The following is a 15,000-nucleotide window of genomic DNA, read 5'->3' on the forward strand; positions in this document are numbered from 1 at the left end:
AAGCCCGAAGGCTGCACCAGGCCAGTCAGATCTGGCAGTGTTTCTACAGCTGGATGCCCTTCCTAACGCCAACCACTCCGTGAGTGTAGTGGGTGCTTTTTATGTGCCACCTGCACAGGTGCCAGACGAGGCTGGCGAACGGCCACGCTCGGATGGTGTTTTTTATGTGCCACCGACACAGGTGCCAGACGAGGCTGGCGAACGGCCACGCTTGGATGGTGTTTTTTACGTGCCACCGGCACGGTCGATGCGGTACTGGCTACGGCCACGTTCGGATGGTTTTCTTATGTGCCACCAGCACTGTTACCGCAAAGATACAAATTCCATTGATGTTCATCGATTTTGATTTGGTTTGATTTTCACTTGCCTCAACAGGTCTTCACAAGTGTCCCAAGAAGGAAGGTATGCACAGGTGGACTGACTACGTCCCAGGTAGGGGCCATGGGTTATATATATATATATATATATATATATATATATATATATATATATCAGCGGAAACGTTGTGTTAACAACAAACAATTTACATTATTTCCGTACGACGGATATTTGTCCTCATCTTGTTTGTTGTTAACACAACGTTTCCGCTGATATACCCTCCAGCCTTCTTCAGGTGTCTTGGGGGAAATTTCGAACCTGGGTTCTCATTCCTAAGGTATTTTTCGATGTTATTGTTGTTGTTCTTCTTATTATTATTATTATTGTTCTTGTTCAGGTGACTGCTTGGAATCGAACTCGGAATCTTGGGGTTAGTAGTCCGCGCTCTTAACCCCTACGCCATATGCCCGAATGTAGCAACGAGCATCAAGTTTTGTTATGATGTTAGCTAAGAGCAGTCACATAACGAATTCTATATTTTGCTGCCATAATATTTATTTGGTTGGTTTGAATCTACAGCCAAGCTCGAAAGACCAGTTTTGGTCAAGAAGCGAACGGGAGATGATTAGTGTGAACTTGACGTGAACACTGTCTTTTAAGGCTCCACTAAGAGTATTCGAACCTTTTCGAGAAGCGAACCGCATGAGACATAGCACATTGTCAGACAAGGTGTTTGAAACAACATGCACCATCAGGCGAGCCGCACTACTAAAAGGAGTGGCTGTGTAGTAAGTAGCTTGCTTACCAACTACATGGTTCCGGGTTCAGTCCCACTGCGTGGCACCTTGGGCAAGTGTCTTCTACTATAGCCTCGGGCCGACCAAAGCCTTGTGAGTGGATTTGGTAGACGGAAACTGAAAGAAGCCCGTCGTATATATGTATATACATATATATATATGTGTGTGTGTGTCTGTGTTTGTTCCCCCAACATCGCTTGACAACCAATGCTGGTGTGATTGCGTCTCCGTAACTTAGCGGTTCGGCAAAAGAAACCGATGGAATAAGTACTAGGCTTACAAAGAATAAGTCCTGGGGTCGATTTGCTCGACTAAAGGCGGTGCTCCAGCATGGCCGCAGTCAAATGACTGAAACAAGTAAAAGAGAGAATAATAAATAATTCCAGTTAGTTTTTGTTAGGTGTTGCTATTCAGAAAGTCCCACGGGTCGCAGTTTGCTCATGACTGCTCTAAATCCCTTAAAAACAAAGCTAGTAGCATTGACAAATTGGCTCAGTTATCGTACAGCTAAGGAAAGTACCTTTTAATGAAGAATTCCCGAACATTTAGTAGGAAATTCATCTTACGCAATTTCCATGGCTAACGTTCATTCTAAGGAAAGAAAGCAAATGCTGTGAGTTGATCTAGTTAATAGTAAATATCTTTCTTTGCAGGTCATTCCTGCAGGTCATTTTTCTGTTTATGTCATTGTATTCAAATTGACATGTTTACTCTACTGCTATTTCTAACCGGAGGTTTGTACGTATCATTTATTTATTTGATATACTTGCATCAGATATGATTATTTCTGTTTGCGTAAACCATTGTTCATACGATGGATTTTTGTACGCATGCTTACCGCCTTCTGAATACACACACACGTATATATATATATAAAGACAGAAACTGGAGAAATTACACCGGTAGTATAACAGATACTTTTATCACTTAGACAGTTATTCCAACCTATAACTCTACTAACCTACATACCACATATATATATATATATATATATATATATACATATACATCTATATATATATATACATATATATATATATACATCTATATATGTATGTATGTATGTATGTATGTATCAGGCTTCAAAACCATATGGTTCCGGGTTCAGTCCCACGTCGGGGTACCTCGGGTAGGGTTCATCTACTATAGCCTCGGCCCAACCAAAGCCTTGTGAGTGTATTTGGTAGACGGTTGTATGTATGTGTGTGTGTATATATATGTGTGCGTGTGTGTGTGAGTGTGTGATTCTTTGTGTCTGTGTTTGTCCCCCACCATCGCTTGACAACCGATGGTGGTGTGTTTATGTACACGTAACTTAGCAGCTCGGCAAAAGAGATCGCCAGAATAAGTACTAGGCTTACAAAGAGTAAATCCAGGGGTCGATTTCTTCGGCTTAAAAAAAAAACCTTTAAGGCGGTGCTCCAGCACAGCCGCAGTCAAATGACTGAAACACCTAAAAGAATTATATATATATATATATATATTATATATATCTATATATATATATATATATATATATATACAATAATATTGTGAGAATTTACAAAAACAAACAAAAGACGAAGACGAGTGTGTAAACAACAAGCAGATGTATTAGTTTAACGCTCGAGAAGTGAGAAAGTCTTTTACGTTTCGAGCCTACGCTCTTCGACGGAAAGGAACACAGAAATAAACAGGGAGAGAAAATAGAAAATGTTTAGTGGCTAGCGATCTATCATGGTGAATGCCTGACAGAGGGGTCACACAGGAGAGCTAGGATGAAGGGGAGACAATAAAGTAGTGGTGATCCCAAAACGAAGGTGTGCGTGCGTATGTATGTGAGAGCGTGTACGTGCGTGTAGAAGAAGGCTGGTGACATTGACGTGTGCGTGTGTGCATGTGTAGGTGTGTGGATGATGGTGAAGGTGCTGGGATGTGGTCAGTGTTAGTGTGTGCGGAGTGGTGTGGTATGGTGGTGGTGGAGTGGTGTGGTGGTGTGTGGTGTAGTATGTCTGTATGAGTTAGAGGTTAAGAAATCATCTAAGGGATATCAAAGATCCCATATACTACTGGATGTGTACCTACGTATTTTTAACCTCCCCCAAAATTTCGGGCCTTGTGCCAAGAGTAGAAGAGAATATATTACGTGTTATATATGTGTAGAGAGATTAATTTCTATTATTGCATATTTGAAAGCATTAAGTAGTCTCATGTTACTTGCTTTGATCCAATGTACCACTTTACAAAGGAATAAAGTTAGTTTCATTTGTTACTTCCGCGTGGGAATACGCAAAACATATTATATAATGGTATACATAACTTTTAGTAAGGCGGCGAACTGGCAGAAACGTTAGCACGCCGGGCGAAATGCTTAGCGGTATTTCGTCTGCGTTACGTTGTGAGTTCAAATTCCGCCGAGGTCGACTTTGCCTTTCATCCCTTCGGGGTCGATAAATTAAGTACCAGTTACGAACTGGGGTCGATGTAATCGACTTAATACCTATGTGTGTCCTTGTTTATTCCCTCTGTGTTTAGCCCCTTGTGGGTAATAAAGAAATAGGTATACATAACTTTTAGTAAAATCAAGGGAGTTTTTACACACCCGTAAAATCTGCATACATATATATAGTTATGTATGTGTGTGTGTGTGTGTAATAGAAGAGGTTCTTTCGAAAAAAATAATTAACATAAAATAGAATGAGATTTCATGAGGTAAAAAGAAAGATGAGAATTTCTAGCAAGAAAAATATTTTACTTTAAAATGCGGAAAACAACTCTTTTGAATCGACTTGATACCAATTTATTTTGAAAGGTGGAACACATAAGAAGTTCTAACCAAATAGCAGCACTGTCCTCACTAAGGTTCTTTGTCACTGCCCCTTTCGTTACCAACCCGGCTCTGGCTCTGAGTACTAAATGTCTCGTTTTCATAAGTTTTGAATTAAAATCTTCCACCAAGCCTTAGTCCCAATTTATTTTCCTAACACTAGCTTAATGATAACTAAGTTATTTTACTAAATTCTCTGTTTTATTTAAAATTAATTAAAAGAAACCCAGAGCATCTCAAAATAAATACAGTACTGAAAGGGTTAAAAGAAAAAATAGCTGTAGAGAGATATGTTACAGCTTATCCCATGTAAAGTGAAAACTATTTTAAAAATTTAACAAATTTACTTCGTTAAATATTTCCCTGTATGCATTCATAACCGATAGCATTCTCGACAAACGCACACACACAGACACAAGTTTAATAAATATCAAACTTTGCACGTAAATTGAGTCAGTCCTTTATTCACTGTTACACTCAAAGAAGGAAAAAACTTGACAATCCTAAATACTGTGTTGACCTGGATTGTAGGACACTATCATGTGCATATAAGGTAGTTAATGGGGTACGGCAACTACTACTACTACTACTACTATTACTACTACCATCACCACCGCCGCCACTTCGGGAATAGAGTAGTAATCTTGTCCCATTAAGTCCTATCAGCAACATCTAAATAAACAATATTCGAAGATACACCTATAATGAGTCATGGTAGTTATAATTATATATATATACGAGTAGAAATTCTTTAATTAAAGGCGCAATTGGCTAAGATAGGGAAGGCGTGTCAGGGAACGGAATGAGGGGACGGTCAGAGCTTGTGTGTGTGAGTGATATTTGCGTGTTTGGCTTAAAGAGAAACCGAGGAAAAAGCAGTAAATCTCTCAGATATAAAAACAATAGACCCCTGCCATGGCAACGATGACAACAACTACAAATGTAAAGAGCTTATGAAAAAGAACAAGACAGAAAGAAAATGGAGGGAAAAAATCTGGGTAAGGGACAAAGATAGCTCCAGGTAGAAAACATACACCTGTTAATGTGAAGGAAATACCAGACGAACTATTTCACTTCATGTACAATATTTCTTGTTCTTGACCTCAATACTACCTACACATTCTGACAGACTTCACAAATGAACTTAAATAATACTTGACGCTTATCGTTTTTTGTCAAAGCTTGTGTTGTGTGAGGGGTGTGTGTGTAATACTATATATATATAAATATATATATATAATATATATATATATATATATATATTATATCTATATATATAATATATAAGTATATATATATAATATATATATATATATATAAATATATATATATATATAAATATATATATATATATATTATATATATATAATATATATATATATATAATATATATATATATATATATTATATATATATATTATATATATATATATATATATAGGTAAACAGTAAAAATAATTACAGACATGGACAAAACATAAACAAACCACAGAGACGACACAAGAACCACAGACGGACATTCGAAGCCCTCAGTCATCAGTCAAGAACCAGATCATCTTAGCAATTTCGGCTGATTAATCTTGATATATATATATATATATATATATATATATAATATATATATATATATATATATATATATATATAAGAAAAATAAAAGATTCTTTTACTCTTTTACTTGTTTCAGTCATTTCCACGCGGCCATGCTGGAGCACCGCCTTTAGTCGAGCGAATCGACCCCAGGACTTATTCTTTCTAAGACTAGTACTCATTCTATCGGTCATTTTTGCCGAACCGCTAAATTACGGGGACGTAAGCACACCAGCATCGGTTGTAAAGCGATGTTAGGGGGGACAAACACAGACACAAACACATTAATATATATATATATATATATAGATAGATAGATACATATATATATATACATATATATACATATATACGACGGGCTTCTTTAAGTTTCCGTCTACCAAATCCACTCACAAGGCTTTGGTCGGCCCGAGGCTACATAGAAGACACTTGCCCAAGGTGCCACGCAGTGGGACTGAACCCAGAACCATGTGGTTGGTAAGCAAGCTACTTACCACACAGTCACTCATATATAATTATATATATATACACACACACAACCACTCGCATATAATTATATATATATATATACACTCACACAGCCACTCGTATATAATTATATATATATACACTCACACAGCCACTCGTATATAATTATATATATATATACGCACACACGATAAACACCGACCTAGCCAATACTCAGAGCTTTGTGGAGAATGAGAAATTCACAGAAGAAATCATTTTCTTGAAGAAAGTAAAATAGTGACGGTGAGAACGTTTGAGAACCACAAAGAAATAATAATCAACAACGTGTGTGTGTTTACACCGATATTCCAGAAACTCTGGTTAAGAAATCCTATACTTATGTAAAATAATAATAATTTCGGGATACAGCCTGTAATACGGCTTTTCCGAAATTCCCATAAATTTTCACAATTTAAAACAAAAAGAAACTATAATCAAGGTGCACATATGACGCAGGCGTTGCTGTGTGGTAAGAAGGTTGTTTCTCAATTACATGGTCCCGGATTCAGTCCCACGGCGTGGCACCTTCGGCATGTGGTTTCTACTTCAGACCGACCAAATCCTTGTGAGCGAATTTGGTAGACGAAAACTGAAAGAAATCCATCATATTTTCTTTTTCTTTTTTTATTTATTTATTTATTTATTTATTTATTTATTTTTTGAAAAATTGAAATTTTACAAACCAGTTTTATTCAGAATCATAATCTTCGTTTTTTCTACGTATTTCGCAAAAAGAAAAATTTCCGGGAAAAGTGAAAAAATAAGGAGGGGGGGGGGTAATTGAAATTTTAAAAATGCGATTTTTCGAAAATTATTTTTACATAATCGGATCCTCCATAACCAAAAACGTGGAATTCCGTAAAGAAGATCAATATATATCAATCTTACCGGAAGTTATGACGGAAAAATCGGATCTTGTGAATTTTCCGAAAGTCCCCTCTCCACCACAGCGTCGTCAACGCGCATTTTTTTTTTCTTATTCGTTTTCCACATACTTGTTAACCCCCCCACACACACACTAGGCTGGTTAATTTTTGTTTTTGTTACCGGGTGAGGATCTTTATATTGACCTAAGTTCTTGAAAGCAGTGCCCCAGCATGGCCGCAGTCTAGTAACTGAAATAATTAAAAGATAAAAGATAATATGTATTTAGTGTGGCATTTTAAAATTCTCGGCTTAACCTCCTTTCTCCCCTCCCATATCTTCCTCCTCCCCCATTCTCTGTATGTTTTTGTTGCTTATAGCTTACCAATTCAATTCTTTAAATGTATTTTTGCATCTTTTCCACGTAACTAAAAAATTTTAAACTTCGTATACTGGTAGAATGTGTTTATAAAACATCTTTCTCTCTTGGTTTTATTGAGAAAATTCTATTGCTTGTAAGATTTTTTTTTCTTCAATTTCTGCAATTTCAACCAATCAATGACGTCTATTGAGGTAAAAACATTCTGTGCCATATGAATATGTCCCTCGTTTAAGAAACAGATTGGGTTTATTTACATTTGTGAAGAAAAAAAAGATACCCTTCCCCCCATCCCTAACCCTAACCCTAAAATAGATTGAAATGCAATAGATTGAAATGCAATAGATCGATACTAGGGTCATAATTATGGGTGACAATTTCATATGACACCGCTGGAAAAAACTGCCGTTCAAACCGAAAAGATCCGTATTTTTTTCTCCGTTTTATTTGTCGTTCCTCTCTCACCAACACTTTTGCCAATACCTACCTTGTTTTCTCTCTTCCTCTTATTCGATTATCCCTACAAGGCCTTCCTGTATCAGAGGGCTACATCTCCATCATCCTTCCCAACCCCTTTTTAAACCTTTGTATGCTATGCATATGTCCCTTCTTTTCCAGTGTGTACTTTCTTCCTTTTTTTTTTAATCATTTCATTATAAGTAAACCTCCCCATTTTATATCTGTCTTTGTATTCTCCCCTTCATTTTTAACCCTTTGTTGCAAATAAATAAAATCATCATCATCATACTCATTATCATTATTATTATTGAATCAGAGAGCAGTGCATGCCATCAAAGTGATACTGGGGTAAAATATACAAAGCCCAGTATACCCATCACGACTACCCGTCTGATAAGGGTACACCAGACACATGCATCACAACCATATGTGCGCGACATGGTGATCTCATATCAAGATAAACAGCGCATGACTTTGCAGGTGGGGCCCAGTCAGATTTTTCTTCTGGTCGAGTAGCACATTCCGCTCAAAAGGTCCCTGAATAAGGGTTCTTTAAGGATGTTGAACGAGCCACCCATGTTTCCAAAGGTGAATTATCCAAACCTCCTAGAATTCCTTTCAACACATGGCTATGATGCTCCCCAACTACTTCTGCTCGTGATCAGAGATGCACATATCGTCAGCCACTAAAGGACATGCTCAACTGGTTTAGGCCAAACAACTGACAAGCAAATCTGTGGTATTCAGCAGAATATTTGCTGCAGCCCATCTTTTATAGCAAGACAAAACAATGTCTTATTATTATTTATTATTATTATTATTATTATTATTATCAACATACTCGCCAACACCTACCCATTTCTTTATTACCCACAAGGGGCCAAACATAGAAGGGACAAACAAGGACAGACATAGGTATTAAGTCGATTACATCGACCCCAGTGCGTAACTGGTACTTAATTTATCGACCCCGAAAGGATGAAAGGTAAAGTCGACCTCAGCGGAATTTGAACTCACAACGTAACGGCAGACGAAATACCGCTAAGCATTTCGCCCGACGTGCTAACGTTTCTGCCAGCTCGCCAACACCCCCCCACACACCCGTGCCCCCGCCCCCACACTTCTCTGTTTTGTGCACCAATTCAACTGTTCTGGGTCATGCTATAAACTTTAATCATGCATCCCATTTGCACTGTATGAATCACCCGCATCGCCCCCAACTCACGCCTCTTGACATCATTCTTCCACTGTTTTTCAGTTTTTCATTTTTCATTTTTGCGTTAGTAAAACATCAAATAATATTGGATAAGTTCTTCGCTCTTGCAGCCTGATAATGATCTAAAGAGAATAATGCTCTTCTTCCTTCAAATAACTTCCATTGCAACACCTCCGATCACACTGCAGTTTTTTGGGGGTTTTGGCTTTTTGTAATGTGGACATACTCTATTCTGCGATTATCATTGAATTCTTATTCATTCGGCTTATCATTTCCCTTCAAATGTTTTTTTGTTTTTTGTTTTTTGGTTTTTTTTTTTTTTTTTCATGCATTCATATTGTACTACGTGCATTAAGGGTGCTGGTAGGTTTCGTTTTTTTTTTTTTTTTGCTTTATTTCTTTTTTGTTGTTGTTGTTGTTGTTGTTGTTTTTTCTACTTCCCCCCCCCCTCGAAATAAATTTGTTGGTGCAACATCTCATTTTATGACATGGAAATAAGTGGGGTGGGGGTGGGGGTGGAAATGAACATCGCCTTGCAGAATTTTGCATTATGGTAAGATAAGTGAGGAACGTAGGATTCCGTATCAACGTGGGTGGTGCTTACGTACCACACACACACACACAGTAGATAGAGAGACAGACAGATATATAGATAGACAGATAGATATATAGACAGATAGATATATAGATAGATAGACAGTATATATATAGATAGATAGATAGATAGATAGATAGATAGATAGATAGACAGACAGACAGACAGACAGACAGACAGACAGATCGATAGGTAGGTAGGTAGGTAGGTAGGTAGATAGATAGATAGATAGATAGATAGATAGATAGATAGATAGATAGATAGATAGATAGATAGATAGATAGATAGACAGACAGATAGATAGCTATAGTTATGTGTCGTACAGTTGCTGTAAAAACCGCTCCCAACAAAATATTTGGAATAAGTAGCAAATTACGTTGAATCTTTCAGCTTGAAATATTCATTCTGATAATAATTTGGGTATTAAATACTTTTAAACAAAGCTGATATTATTATGTATACATTTGTGTGGAAGTGAGTGGGGGACAGCATTTCTTGTGAACATTCTATGTCGAAAGAGTATATCGTTGAAGAGGTCACATATGGAGACGAAATGTCTTTGATAACCATGACTAATTCAACAACCAAATGGTTAACTAAACAACCGATTAGGTAGTTGGGTAAGTAGTTAACCAATTAACGACTAATAAAGAAGTGAAATAGAACTAGTGCGTGTGTTTGTTATTGACATACTGACCGTTCCGAGGTACAACAACAAAAAATTACCGTCCTAATGGTTTTCTTTTTTTTTGACCCACTTTTGTTAAGGATTTGACGTCGGACTAGCGGCGAGCTGGCAGAAACGTTAGCACGCCGGGCGAAATGCGTAGCCGTATTTCGTCTGCCGTTACGTTCTGAGTTCAAATTCCGCCGAGGTCGACTTTGCCTTTCATCCTTTCGGGGTCGATTAAATAAGTACCAGTTACACACTGGGGTCGATATAATCGACTTAATCTGTTTGTCTGTCCTTGTTTGTCCCCTCTGTCTTTAGCACCTTGTGGGTAATAAAGAAATAGGTATCTTAAATACCGCTAATTCTGAATTCAAATCTTACCGAAAATGACTCCATCTTTCATCGTTCTGAGATCAAGTAAGAACAAGTCGTGAACTAGGATTGCTATCAAGAACTGTTCTACAGTCACTCCAAATTTCAACAGAGCTATTCAATCCCCTATTAATGCTTGTTTGTTAATTGAAAGGTCAAGCAGTTAACTCTACTTTTCTGAGTATTTCGTGGGGGTAAATAAAATAGGCATAGGCGTGGCTATGTGGTAAGAAACTTGCTTCCCAAGCACATGGTTCCAGGTTCGGTCCAACTGCTTTTACTATAGCCTCGAGCCGATCAAAGCTTTGTGAGTGGATTTAGTAGACGAAAGCTGAAAGAAGCCCGTCATATATATATAATATGAGTGTGTGTGTTTTTGTGTCTATGTCCCCTCCCCGCCCATCATCGCTTTACAACCGATGTTGGTGTGTTTAGGTCCCCATAACTTAGCGGTTCGGCGCAAAAGAAACCGATAGAATAAGTACTAGGCTTACAAAGAATTAGTCCTGGGATCCATTAGATCTTAATTAATTAAGCTTTCTGTCTATTTTATAATTTTATCGAAAGTTATTAAGTGTTTGGATGGTACAACAAGTCTCAGATCTTTTCGGTTTGAACGGCAGTTTTTTCCAGCGGTATCATATGAAATTGTCACCCATAATTATGACCCTAGTATCGATCTATTGCGTTTCAATCTGTTTTAGGGTTAGGGTTAGGGGGAAGGGTATTATTTTTCTTCAGAAATGTAAATAAACCCAATCTGTTTCTTAAACGAGAGACATATTCATACGGCACAGAATGTTCTCACCTCAATAGACGTCCATTGATTGGTTGAAATTGCAGAAATTGAAGAAAAAACAACAACAAATATCTTACGAACTATAGAATTTTCTCAATAAAGCCAAGAGAAAAAGATGTTTTATAAACACATTTTACCAGTATACGAAGTTTAAAAGTGTTTAGTTACGTGGAAATTATTTTTAAAAACTGCCGGTCAAACTGAAAAGATCCCAAGTCTCTGAATTTTTCAATTGTTCAGCTATGTCTATGACCTATATTTGTGAGTATTTCACTTATTGAAAATACCCTCTCAATCTTGTGGCTCTAATTAGGTTATGCTATAATGACCCCGAATCACATTGTTTCATCTAACGCTGTACTTATAGGGAAGGTGTCATGAGCGCTAGCTGAGGTTATATGCGTGTCTTTCTACTGTGGAAGCTACTAAACATAAGCACGGACGATGATATCAATCGTTCACTGTGGTTAAAAAATGGTTTTGTCCAATTGTGACAAGAAACGTGTTACACACACACGATTTATCAGAATGTATGTCTGTCCAGCATTCGGAAACTATGAAACGACCGCTATTTCATCAGATATGACCACAATATTTTGAGATCGAGCTGCTGGTTACTTTTGCCGTTCGGTATACCATTTTGAGGCTCCTTGCTTTTGAATCCTTTTCTATTTCCGTTAACATTTACGAGACTGACTCAGAAAGTTATACAAATAAAGGTTGCTTTACTTTCTGACTCACCCTCCAATAACGCTTTGTTAGTACATGATCCGTTGAAGTGCTAAATGTGTTGTTGCATGGAAGGTGGAGGCCCCAAATTTAATGTTTAAGAATTAATTTTATACAAGCGTACTCTACGAAGTTCAAGCAAGTGAAATCCAATGATAATTTTAAAAGCTACCCGGGGTGATAGCAATGAAAACGTAGACAAGCCGATATATAACTCTTCCTCTTTTTCCATCTGTTCTCTCTCTTTACGGCTGTCCCTCATTCTTTTCAACTCATCAAGCGAGAGAGAGAGGGGGGGAGGCAGGGATAACAAGAGAAAAAGAAAGATTAAACAGAAACTGAATTTGGAAGAAAAACAAAGAGTTTGACATCACTCAAACGTAATCTTTCTGTTACTGACACCACGATATTTTCCCAATTATACGTATTTCTACTTTTTGCTGATAGTTCTCTTTTTCAACATCCTGTCTTTCTTCGTTTCTTGTCTTGGCATAAAGTTGGGTATGTTTGAAAGGGATTTAGATGCTACTAGCAGTATCGCCCAGCGTTGCTCGGGTTTGTAAGGGAAATAACTATATAAGCATTTTTAGAGGTGTAAAGTATAATAGCCATCTCAATATGGCTAACCACAAAGGGGGGGGTTACTGTAGCATTTTACGTTCTGAGATTTAATAATAAATTTTTAGAGAGTTACTTCCCTTATATATGCCAAAAATGCATTAAAAATGGGAAAAATTGATGGTAATTTTTTTTTTTAATCGTAGACTCATCGTAGACGCGCGCTAATACCCAGAAGGGCTCGATATGAATCACGACTATAAGATACCCGGTTTTGGTTAAACTGCACCGCAAAATGTGGGAGTAGTTAGGAATCTAAATCGTAGGAGACAGACAGCACCCATCCTTACTTTTATATATAAAGATTTCTCAAAATAGCTGGATCGTCAGTACATCACAAGGACAGTTGTTCAAAATTGTTGGACTGTACTTGTAGATAAACCCGCCACGTGAAACGTTTGTTTTCATGTGGTCATCTTCAGTTTGATATTGCAAGAGTTAAAAAATTTGACTTTTCTCCATTATATCAACAGAGGGCAATATAAAGAATTTTGATTTGTCTCTGACGTTTTGAATTGGACAAATAACCGTAATTTCTAATTTAGTGAAATTTGATTAAGAATCTCTTTTATTTGTCAATTAGTTTGTAATTTGTGTCAAAATCAACAGATTGGTGCATTGTCTTACTCAGATGCACTAATCAGTCAGTGTCAAGTTTTGGAAGCACTCCGTCGGTTACGACGATGAGGGTTCCGGTTGATCCGAATCAACGGAACAGCCTGCTCGTGAAATTAACGTGTAAGTGGCTGAGCACTCCACAGACACGTGTACCCTTAACGTAGTTCTCGGGGATATTCAGTGTGACACAGAGTGTGACAAGGCCGGCCCTTTGAAATACAGGTACAACAGAAACAGGAAGAAAGAGTGAGAGAAAGTTGTGGTGAAAGAGTACAGCAGGGATCACCACCATCCCCTGCCGGAGCCTCGTGGAGCTTTAGGTGTTTTCGCTCAATAAACACTCACAACGCCCGGTCTGGGAATCGAAACCGCGATCCTATGACCGCGAGTCCGCTGTCCTAACCACTGGGCCATTGCGCCTCCACGACTCAGATACACTAATCAGTCAGTGTCAAGCAGCTGTGTGTGTGTGCGTGTGCGTGCATGCATGCGTATCATTATTATTATTGAAGACATCAGGGATTTGTACCGTCTATCAACGAACCACAAGGGTCTCAGGCAGACAGTACTTTACACAGTATTTGTGCTGTTCCAAGTAAAGCCGATTTTTGCAATACACTAAGATTATGGTATTTCATCAGCCTCTACGTTCTGAGTTCAAATTCCGCCAAGGTCGACATTGCCCTTCATCCTTTCGGGGTTGATGAAATAAGTACCAATTATGCACTAGGGTCAATGTAATTGACTAGCCCCCTTCCCCAAAAATTTTTAAGGCCTTGTGCCTAGAGTAATAACAATAATAATAATTATTATTATTATTAAGGTGGCAAGCTGGCAGAATCGTTAGCATGCCGGGCAAAATGTTTAGTGGCATTTGGTCCATCTTTACATTCTGAGTCCAAATTCTGCTGAGGTCAACTTTGCCTGTCATCCTTTCGGGGTTGATAAAATAAGTACCAATTGAGTACTAGGGTCAATGTAATAGACTAGTCCCCCTTCCCTAAATTTCAGTCTTTGTGCCGATAGTAGAGCGGATTATTATTGTTACGGCAGCAAGCTGGCAGAATTGTTAGAATCCTGGGCAATATGCTTAGTGACATTTCGTCTGTCCTTACGTTCTGAGTTCAAATTCCACCGAGGTCGACTTTACCTTTCATCTTTTCGGAGTCAGTAAAATAAGTGCCAGTAGAGCACTGGGGTCGATGAAAGTGACTAGTTCCCCTTCGCCGAACTTGCTGGCTTTATGCCAAAATTTGAAACCATTATTACTAGGCTGAGGAAACAGTTTGTGCGCCGTGTTAAAATAAAGATCTTTTATGCAAGAATTTATTCAAAAACAACAACAACTATCCTTCAAAATAAAGACCATCTTTTCCCATGGTGTTCTGCCAATGATCTGCAAGCTTTCGGATTTGGTCAAAGTACCAATTCTTCAGCTTTGAATTGCAAAATTCTTGACAGGCTTCTTCAACTTCGTCAAATGACTCAAATCAGTGGCCTTTCATAAAGTGCTGCATTGATCACAAGAGACCGCAGTTAAACTGGCTGCGGCACTATCCAATTCTTTAATCTTGTTGCTGGTCTTGCTGCTGTTGCTGTTGAGCGAACGGTCTCCGTCCCAGAGCTTGCAAGATGGGAGAAGTCCGAAACGTGGTCCTTT

General features: G+C 38.0%; 1 protein-coding gene across 1 annotated transcript in view; it reads left to right on the forward strand.

Annotated features, from left to right (window-relative positions):
• LOC115214916 (adhesion G protein-coupled receptor L2) overlaps positions 1-15,000 on the forward strand; it is a 331,915-nt gene that overhangs the window by 76,889 nt on the left and 240,026 nt on the right. The gene's annotated exons all lie outside the window — the stretch shown is intronic.

This window comes from Octopus sinensis, linkage group LG8, assembly GCF_006345805.1.
Source record: "Octopus sinensis linkage group LG8, ASM634580v1, whole genome shotgun sequence".
Classification (NCBI taxonomy): Eukaryota; Metazoa; Mollusca; class Cephalopoda; order Octopoda; family Octopodidae; genus Octopus; species Octopus sinensis.